This window comes from Leuciscus leuciscus, assembly GCF_965113295.1.
Source record: "Leuciscus leuciscus genome assembly, chromosome: 3".
Lineage (NCBI taxonomy): Eukaryota > Metazoa > Chordata > Actinopteri > Cypriniformes > Leuciscidae > Leuciscus > Leuciscus leuciscus.
Window position 1 is genome coordinate 68,602,305 of NC_138727.1, and position 10,673 is coordinate 68,612,977.

The following is a 10,673-nucleotide window of genomic DNA, read 5'->3' on the forward strand; positions in this document are numbered from 1 at the left end:
CAGGAGCATGTTATGTTCATGTACACATATGTGACCCTGGATCACAAAGCCAGTCACAAGTTGCACGGGTATATTTGCGGCAATAGCCAACAATATGGGTCAAAATTATAGATTTTTCTTTTATGCCAAAAATCATGAGGATATTAAGTAAAGATAATGTTCCATGAAGATGTTTTATACATTTCCTACCGTAAATATATAAAACATTTAATTTTGTGAGTGAATGCAGCACAATCGCCAACATAAATGGACAAATTTAAAGGCGATTTTCTCAATGTTCCGATTTTTTTGCAACCTCAGATTTCAGATGTTCAAATAGTTGTATCTCACCCTAACATTGTCCTATCCTAACAAACAATACATCAATGGAAAGCTTAATTATTAAACTTTCAGATGATGTATAAATCTCAATTTCAAAATATTGACCCATGTGACTGGTCTTGTGGTCCAGGGTCACATATGTGTATGTGTGCTTGCAAACATCGAGCCCTTGGACCTGTGCATGTGTGGATACAAGCATGCACACATTACCCAAACACTATGCTCCTGAAAACTACATTTTTAACAAGAGCAGGACTGTGTGTCTGAGCGTCTGTGATCTGAGGACGGGCCACGGCAGGAGACGAGAGAGAGCAGGACTGTGTGTCTGAGCGTCTGTGATCTGAGGACGGGCCGCGGCGGGAGACGAGAGAGAGCAGGACTGTGTGTCTGAGCGTCTGTGATCTGAGGACGGGCCGCGGCGGGAGACGAGAGCAGGACTGTGTGTCTGAGCGTCTGTGATCTGAAGACGGGCCGCGGCGGGAGACGAGAGAGAGCAGGACTGTGTCTGAGCGTCTGTGATCTGAAGACGGGCCGCGGCGGGAGACGAGAGAGAGCAGGACTGTGTGTCTGAGCGTCTGTGATCTGAGGACGGGCCGCGGCGGGAGACGAGAGAGAGCAGGACTGTGTGTCTGAGCGTCTGTGATCTGAAGACGGGCCGCGGCGGGAGACGAGAGAGAGCAGGACTGTGTGTCTGAGCGTCTGTGATCTGAGGACGGGCCGCGGCGGGAGACGAGAGAGAGCAGGACTGTGTGTCTGAGCGTCTGTGATCTGAGGACGGGCCGCGGCGGGAGACGAGAGAGAGCAGGACTGTGTGTCTGAGCGTCTGTGATCTGAGGACGGGCAGCGGAGGGAGCAGGACTGTATGTCTGAGCGTCTGTGATCTGAAGACGGGCCGCGGCGGGAGACGAGAGAGAGCAGGACTGTGTGTCTGAGCGTCTGTGATCTGAGGACGGGCCGCGGCGGGAGACGAGAGAGAGCAGGACTGTGTGTCTGAGCGTCTGTGATCTGAAGACGGGCCGCGGCGGGAGACGAGAGAGATCAGGACTGTGTGTCTGAGCGTCTGTGATCTGAGGACGGGCCGCGGCGGGAGACGAGAGAGAGCAGGACTGTGTGTCTGAGCGTCTGTGATCTGAGGACGGGCCGCGGAGGGAGACGAGAGCAGGACGGTGTGTCTGAGCGTCTGTGATCTGAGGACGGGCTGCGGCGGGAGACAAGAGCAGGACTGTGTGTCTGAGCGTCTGTGATCTGAGGACGGGCAGCGGAGGGAGACGAGAGCAGGACTGTGTGTCTGAGCGTCTGTGATCTGAGGACGGGCCACGGCAGGAGACGAGAGAGAGCAGGACTGTGTGTCTGAGCGTCTGTGATCTGAGGACGGGCCGCGGCGGGAGACGAGAGAGAGCAGGACTGTGTGTCTGAGCGTCTGTGATCTGAGGACGGGCCGCGGCGGGAGACGAGAGAGAGCAGGACTGTGTGTCTGAGCGTCTGTGATCTGAAGACGGGCCGCGGCGGGAGACGAGAGAGAGCAGGACTGTGTGTCTGAGCGTCTGTGATCTGAGGACGGGCCGCGGCGGGAGACGAGAGAGAGCAGGACTGTGTGTCTGAGCGTCTGTGATCTGAGGACGGGCCGCGGCGGGAGACGAGAGCAGGACTGTGTGTCTGAGCGTCTGTGATCTGAGGACGGGCTGCGGCGGGAGACGAGAGAGAGCAGGACTGTGTGTCTGAGCGTCTGTGATCTGAGGACGGGCCGCGGCGGGAGACGAGAGAGAGCAGGACTGTGTGTCTGAGCGTCTGTGATCTGAGGACGGGCCGCGGCGGGAGACGAGAGAGAGCGGGACTGTGTGTCTGAGCGTCTGTGATCTGAGGACGGGCCGCGGCGGGAGACGAGAGAGAGCAGGACTGTGTGTCTGAGCATCTGTGATCTGAGGACGGGCCGCGGCGGGAGACGAGAGAGAGCAGGACTGTGTGTCTGAGCGTCTGTGATCTGAGGACGGGCTGCGGCGGGAGACGAGAGAGAGCAGGACTGTGTGTCTGAGCGTCTGTGATCTGAGGACGGGCCGCGGCGGGAGACGAGAGAGAGCAGGACTGTGTGTCTGAGCGTCTGTGATCTGAAGACGGGCCGCGGCGGGAGACGAGAGAGAGCAGGACTGTGTGTCTGAGCGTCTGTGATCTGAGGACGGGCCGCGGCGGGAGACGAGAGAGAGCAGGACTGTGTGTCTGAGCGTCTGTGATCTGAGGACGGGCCGCGGAGGGAGACGAGAGCAGGACGGTGTGTCTGAGCGTCTGTGATCTGAGGACGGGCTGCGGCGGGAGACAAGAGCAGGACTGTGTGTCTGAGCGTCTGTGATCTGAGGACGGGCAGCGGAGGGAGACGAGAGCAGGACTGTGTGTCTGAGCGTCTGTGATCTGAGGACGGGCCACGGCAGGAGACGAGAGAGAGCGGGACTGTGTGTCTGAGCGTCTGTGAGAGCCTGCAGAAAATTTGTTTTCGATTCCGATCATCGGTTCCAAACGCGCAAGTTTTGGTTTCCATAGTGGTCACTGGATTTCCGGAAGTGCTTGCCGCGCCCGCTTGTTCTGTTGCAGGCATGGAGCACGGTAAGCGGCGCTCAAAAGTGTGGCTTTATTTCACCTTAAAAAAGCATGGGTCGGCAGAGTGCAACACATGTGACAAACTTATTTCTTGCACGGGCGGATGCACTACAAATATGACTAAACACCTAACGTTACGCCTGCATGGTGTACAAAATTTACAAGGAGTGTAGCGTGTTCGACATATGTCCACTGTCTCTGAGCGCTGGTCCACTGTCTCGTCCTCCTCAGGCAACCCTGCGCGACCAACGTTAGTAACGTTGCCAGGATCGAGTGCAAAATAATTAATCTGTAATGTTTGTTATTTTGAATAGAAATCATCACTCATAAAGCGTCATTCACGTCTCCTCCGGTTTATTTGTGTTCACATACATGCAATAAACAGCATCCGCCAGGGCTCTTAATCCAATGGTGCGCATATTTGGAGAAATAATGATTTATCATCACATGTTTGTAAAATGATTCGCGTCAGTTTATGATATCAGCGCTCTCTCATTCGCTGTACAGCTGTCAAATCATCTCATGCGGACCAACGTGATATGAGGTATTTTTTTTTATGAATAGAGAATGTTTATAGTATATGTGCTAAGCAAGGTAGCTATTAGCTGCATTTAAAATGCTAAATATAACATATTTCAACATCTTTTTTTTTTTACTTAAAACCATTTTAAACCACGACCGGAATATGATACAAATCAATGGTGTTTTAAAGTGAGCTTTTATACATTGAGTTAGTTATGTCCAGAGAGTCCAGACCAGGGTGCAAGTTCTGCATAAATCTGTTTTTTGGTCTGGTGCAGAGGCATTCCTAATTTTCTCCCACGTGGGCTGCAGCTCCCAAAACTAAAACTAAATCAAAATAAAATTTTCCTCTGTGAAATGAGCCTGTGACAGGTTTTGACTCCACCCCTCAAAGAATCGGAATCGAGAATCGAAAAAAAACGAAATCGAAATGAAGAATCGAAATCAGAATCGTTCAAATCAAAACGATGCCCAACCCTATTATTAAGGATGTAGCACTGTCTGATCATTTCTGTATTTTCTTTGATATATTGATCTCTCCTGCCACTGAAGCTAGATCTGTGTCTGTCAAGAAGAGATGCTTATCTCCTTGATTCTTTTAACTCAAAAGTTAAAAGTGCAATTGATGATATTGCTCCTGTGAAAGTCAGGAAGAAGAGTGGCAGACAAAAAGCACCTTGGAGAAACTCAACAGCAGTGCAAAATATGAAAAGACAATGCAGAAAAGCAGAGCGCATGTGGCGGAAGACAAAGCTTGTAGTCCATTATAACATCTACAAAGACAGCCTGCATGCTTTCAATATGGAACTAGGCAAAGCTAGACAGACTTTCTTCTCAAATATTATAAACTGCAATTTAAACAACACACGCACTCTTTTTGCTACTGTAGAGAGACTGACAAACCCCCCAAGCCAGATTCCCAGTGAAATGCTCTCAGACAACAAGTGCAGTGAGTTTGCTTCTTTCTTCTCTGACAAAATCAATAATATCAGACAGGTGATCAGCACATCATTGAGTTGCACTGGGGTCAGACAGATCAGACCACCTGAAAAAGTAGTAACTTTGTCTGATTTCAATAAAATTGATGGCAAAATTTTGGTAGAAACCGTACAGCACCTTAAAACATCAACATGCGCCCTTGACACACTTCCCACATCTTTTTTTAAAAGTGTGTTAAACAGTTTAGAAGCAGATCTTCTAGAAGTGGTAAATGCCTCACTTCTCTCTGGGAGTTTTCCAAACTCCCTGAAAACTGCAGTTGTCAAGCGTGTGGAGATGGTGGTCTAGTGGGTTAAACCACTGAACTGGTAAACTGGTAAATCGTAGGAGTCACCCAGCAGTCACCACCAGTGTGTCCTTGAGCAAGACACTTTACTCCACGTTGCTCCAGGGGGATTGTCCCTGTAATAAGTGCACTGTAAGTTGCTTTGGATAAAAGCGTCTGCCAAATGCATAAATGTAAATGTCAAGCCCCTCCTGAAAAAGAACAATCTGGATAAGACCATATTAAGCAACTATAGACCGATCTCAAATCTTCCTTTCATAGGCAAGATCATAGAAAAAGTTATCTTCAATCAGCTGAACAAATTCTTAAGCTCGAATGGATACTTTGACAATTTTCAATCTGGTTTCCGACCGCACCACAGCACAGAGACAGCGCTCATAAAGATAATAAACGATATTCGCTTAAATACTGATTCAGGCAAATTATCAGTGCTGGTGCTACTCGACCTCAGTGCTGCATTTGACACTGTCGATCACAACATACTTCTTGACAGGCTGGAAAACTGGGTGGGGCTTTCTGGGATAGTCCTAAAATGGTTCAGGTCATACTTAGATGAGAGAGGTTATTATGTGAGTATAGGAGACCATAAGTCTGAGTGGACATCCATGACATGCGGAGTCCCTCAAGGCTCAATTCTTGCGCCACTCCTGTTCAACCTGTATATGCTCCCAATGAGCCAAATAATGAGAAAGAACCAAATTGCTTACCACAGCTATGCAGACGACACACAGCTGTACTTAGCCCTATCGCCTAACGATTACAGCCCCATTGACTCCCTGTGCCAATGCATTGATGAAGTCAACAGTTGGATGTGCCAAAACTTTCTTCAGTTAAACAAAGATAAAACTGAAGTCATTGCATTTGGAAACAAAGATGAAGTTCTCAAGGTGAACGCATACCTTCACTCCAGGGGTCAAACAACTAAAAATCTTGGTGTGACACTAGAGTCAGACCTTAGTTTCAGTAGTCATGTCAAAGCAATAACTAAATCAGCATACTATCATCTAAAAAATATTGCAAGAATTAGATGCTTTGTTTCCAGACAAGACTTAGAGAAACTTGTGCATGCTTTCATCACCAGCAGGGTGGATTATTGTAATGGACTCCTCACTGGCCTTTCCAAAAAGACCATAAGACAGTTGCAGCTCATACAGAACGCTGCCGCTAGGATTCTGAGCAGAACCAGAAAATATGAACATATCACACCAGTCCTCAGGTCTCTACACTGGCTCCCAGTTAGATTTAGGATTGATTTTAAAGTATTATTACTGGTATATAAATCATTCAATGGCCTAGGACCTCAATACATTGCAGATATGCTCACTGAATATAAACCCAACAGATCACTCAGATCATTAGGATCATATCAGCTAGAAATACCAAGGGTTCACTCTAAACATGGTGAGTCTGCTTTTAGCTATTATGCCAGCCGCAGCTGGAACCAGCTTCCAGAGTGTCTGAGAAGCTGGTTCCAAGAGGATCTCCTTGATTCTTTTAACTCAAAAGTTAAAAGTGCAATTGATGATATTGCTCCTGTGAAAGTCAGGAAGAAGAGTGGCAGACAAAAAGCACCTTGGAGAAACTCAACAGCAGTGCAAAATATGAAAAGACAATGCAGAAAAGCAGAGCGCATGTGGCGGAAGACAAAGCTTGTAGTCCATTATAACATCTACAAAGACAGCCTGCATGCTTTCAATATGGAACTAGGCAAAGCTAGACAGACTTTCTTCTCAAATATTATAAACTGCAATTTAAACAACACACGCACTCTTTTTGCTACTGTAGAGAGACTGACAAACCCCCCAAGCCAGATTCCCAGTGAAATGCTCTCAGACAACAAGTGCAGTGAGTTTGCTTCTTTCTTCTCTGACAAAATCAATAATATCAGACAGGTGATCAGCACATCATTGAGTTGCACTGGGGTCAGACAGATCAGACCACCTGAAAAAGTAGTAACTTTGTCTGATTTCAATAAAATTGATGGCAAAATTTTGGTAGAAACCGTACAGCACCTTAAAACATCAACATGCGCCCTTGACACACTTCCCACATCTTTTTTTAAAAGTGTGTTAAACAGTTTAGAAGCAGATCTTCTAGAAGTGGTAAATGCCTCACTTCTCTCTGGGAGTTTTCCAAACTCCCTGAAAACTGCAGTTGTCAAGCGTGTGGAGATGGTGGTCTAGTGGGTTAAACCACTGAACTGGTAAACTGGTAAATCGTAGGAGTCACCCAGCAGTCACCACCAGTGTGTCCTTGAGCAAGACACTTTACTCCACGTTGCTCCAGGGGGATTGTCCCTGTAATAAGTGCACTGTAAGTTGCTTTGGATAAAAGCGTCTGCCAAATGCATAAATGTAAATGTCAAGCCCCTCCTGAAAAAGAACAATCTGGATAAGACCATATTAAGCAACTATAGACCGATCTCAAATCTTCCTTTCATAGGCAAGATCATAGAAAAAGTTATCTTCAATCAGCTGAACAAATTCTTAAGCTCGAATGGATACTTTGACAATTTTCAATCTGGTTTCCGACCGCACCACAGCACAGAGACAGCGCTCATAAAGATAATAAACGATATTCGCTTAAATACTGATTCAGGCAAATTATCAGTGCTGGTGCTACTCGACCTCAGTGCTGCATTTGACACTGTCGATCACAACATACTTCTTGACAGGCTGGAAAACTGGGTGGGGCTTTCTGGGATAGTCCTAAAATGGTTCAGGTCATACTTAGATGAGAGAGGTTATTATGTGAGTATAGGAGACCATAAGTCTGAGTGGACATCCATGACATGCGGAGTCCCTCAAGGCTCAATTCTTGCGCCACTCCTGTTCAACCTGTATATGCTCCCAATGAGCCAAATAATGAGAAAGAACCAAATTGCTTACCACAGCTATGCAGACGACACACAGCTGTACTTAGCCCTATCGCCTAACGATTACAGCCCCATTGACTCCCTGTGCCAATGCATTGATGAAGTCAACAGTTGGATGTGCCAAAACTTTCTTCAGTTAAACAAAGATAAAACTGAAGTCATTGCATTTGGAAACAAAGATGAAGTTCTCAAGGTGAACGCATACCTTCACTCCAGGGGTCAAACAACTAAAAATCTTGGTGTGACACTAGAGTCAGACCTTAGTTTCAGTAGTCATGTCAAAGCAATAACTAAATCAGCATACTATCATCTAAAAAATATTGCAAGAATTAGATGCTTTGTTTCCAGACAAGACTTAGAGAAACTTGTGCATGCTTTCATCACCAGCAGGGTGGATTATTGTAATGGACTCCTCACTGGCCTTTCCAAAAAGACCATAAGACAGTTGCAGCTCATACAGAACGCTGCCGCTAGGATTCTGAGCAGAACCAGAAAATATGAACATATCACACCAGTCCTCAGGTCTCTACACTGGCTCCCAGTTAGATTTAGGATTGATTTTAAAGTATTATTACTGGTATATAAATCATTCAATGGCCTAGGACCTCAATACATTGCAGATATGCTCACTGAATATAAACCCAACAGATCACTCAGATCATTAGGATCATATCAGCTAGAAATACCAAGGGTTCACTCTAAACATGGTGAGTCTGCTTTTAGCTATTATGCCAGCCGCAGCTGGAACCAGCTTCCAGAAGAGATCAGATGTGCTCCTACAGTGGTCACATTCAAATCCAGACTCAAAACACTTCTGTTTAGCTATGCATTTACTGAATGAGCACTGTGCCACTGTTCGTCCGACTGTACTGTACTGTATTTCATTTTATTTTTCTAAACTGTTTTAATTATTCTTATTTCTTTTTATTATTTTAATTTCTTCTATGTAAAGCACTTTGAATTGCCATTGTGCATGAAATGTGCTATATAAATAAACTTGCCTTGCCTTGAGCGTCTGTGATCTGAAGACGGGCCGCGGCGGGAGACGAGAGAGAGCAGGACTGTGTGTCTGAGCGTCTGTGATCTGAGGACGGGCCGTGGCGGGAGACGAGAGAGAGCAGGACTGTGTGTCTGAGCGTCTGTGATCTGAGGACAGGCCGCGGCGGGAGACGAGAGAGAGCAGGACTGTGTGTCTGAGCGTCTGTGATCTGAGGACGGGCCGCGGAGGGAGACGAGAGCAGGACTGTGTGTCTGAGCGTCTGTGATCTGAGGACGGGCCGCGGAGGGAGACGAGAGAGAGCAGGACTGTGTGTCTGAGCGTCTGTGATCTGAGGACGGGCCGCGGTGGGAGACGAGAGCAGGACTGTGTGTCTGAGCGTCTGTGATCTTAGGACGGGCCGCGGAGGGAGACGAGAGCAGGACTGTGTGTCTGAGCGTCTGTGATCTGAGGACGGGCCGCGGCGGGAGACGAGAGCAGGACTGTGTGTCTGAGCGTCTGTGATCTGAGGACGGGCCACGGAGGGAGACGAGAGCAGGACTGTGTGTCTGAGCGTCTGCTCTACACGTTACCCGCTCCAGTCTGGCCTCGGTCTGTCAGCTAATGCGGCTCTGGTTCTGTATGGTTCCGGCTCACAGCTCATCATCTCTTCCAGCTCTCAGAGCTCAAGGTGACTTTGCTCTAAATGAAACTCTCTGAGCTGTTCTCTCTAAGGTCTTGTAGTGGCTGCAGTGCAGTAAACGCCTTTAATCCGGGAATAAGGGAAGAGTGGAAATGAAACTGATACAGTAGGACAAAAGCTTCAGTCTCTTCTGCAGCTGTGTGAAGCGTTTCCCGCGGGACACGCGTGAGTGTTTTCTTAGCATACGTCTGTAGTTAAGTAGATCGGGGAAGTCGGGCTGCGCGGTAATTATGGAACAAATTAAAACGAGGAAATGTATTTTAATTGAGCTCCCTCCTCTGAGTGAGAGAGAAAGAAAAGAGTGGATGTGAAAATACAATCTGAAAATGAGAGAGCAATATCAAAGCGCTCCCTCGCTCCCCGACGCAATTACCCAGCATTCCCCTTCATTAACGTTAACTGATCGCCGGTGCCGGGCCAGATGTGCGTGACCTCTGACCCCAGATCCTCACCGACTCTCAGCTTTATCCAGAGAGGAAAACTTTGAAGGAATTATCATTGTCAGATTCCTCTGCACGAATGCTGGTTTCTACTGTTGTACAGCGAGGCGAATAAATACATGGACAAACCTCTGTTCTAGAACATGTTTTTGTTACTGAAGTCACGTGATCAATGATGAAACTGTGTGGTGACTTAAAAATCATAACTGACCCAACATTACAACACAACGTAACACTTCAGTAACGGTAGTTAATGTGCGAGGTATCTTTATTTTTGTACAGCTTTCTTTATCAAATTTAGATTAATATTTAAACACACCACTGCTGATCGCTAGATCAAGATGCAACATACTGCAATGTCAAAGGTTACAAATCTAAATATGTATATAAACATGAAGCAAGACTGCTGTAGAATAGTGTCCGTTGTTATCTGATGTCAGCCGTAAACTGTTACTCAGCTCAATAATAAAGTGATGCGAAAATGAACTGAAACGAGCCTTAATAAAACATTGGACGCGTTATGGAAGAGGCGCGTTGTGCCTTACATTATTTATCAATTCATGTGAAATATATGAAATGGAAATCTTTGTTTTGCTTCACGCACATGCAAAGCAATATGGGCGAATCCTCGGCGCGCCGCGGTCACTATGGAGATGATCCGAGCCTGAGGATGAGGAAGAGAGTTCAGCTTCTGTCATAAAGAAACAAACGACTGTCGCATTACCGGAATATCATCGATCCAGCGCGACAGTAGGACATTACCGATCTCATGAATCATTCACACACACACACTGCGGCCCTGTAACGCTATAGTTGCTGCTAGTGTGTGTTTCACGTATGGCGAGATGTGCTGTCTCTCTCTCTGTGTGTGTGTGTGAGAGAGAGAGAGAGAGAGAGAGAGAGAGAGTATGTGAGAATGTGTGTGTGTGTGTGTGTGTGTGTGTGTGTGTGTGTGTGTGTGT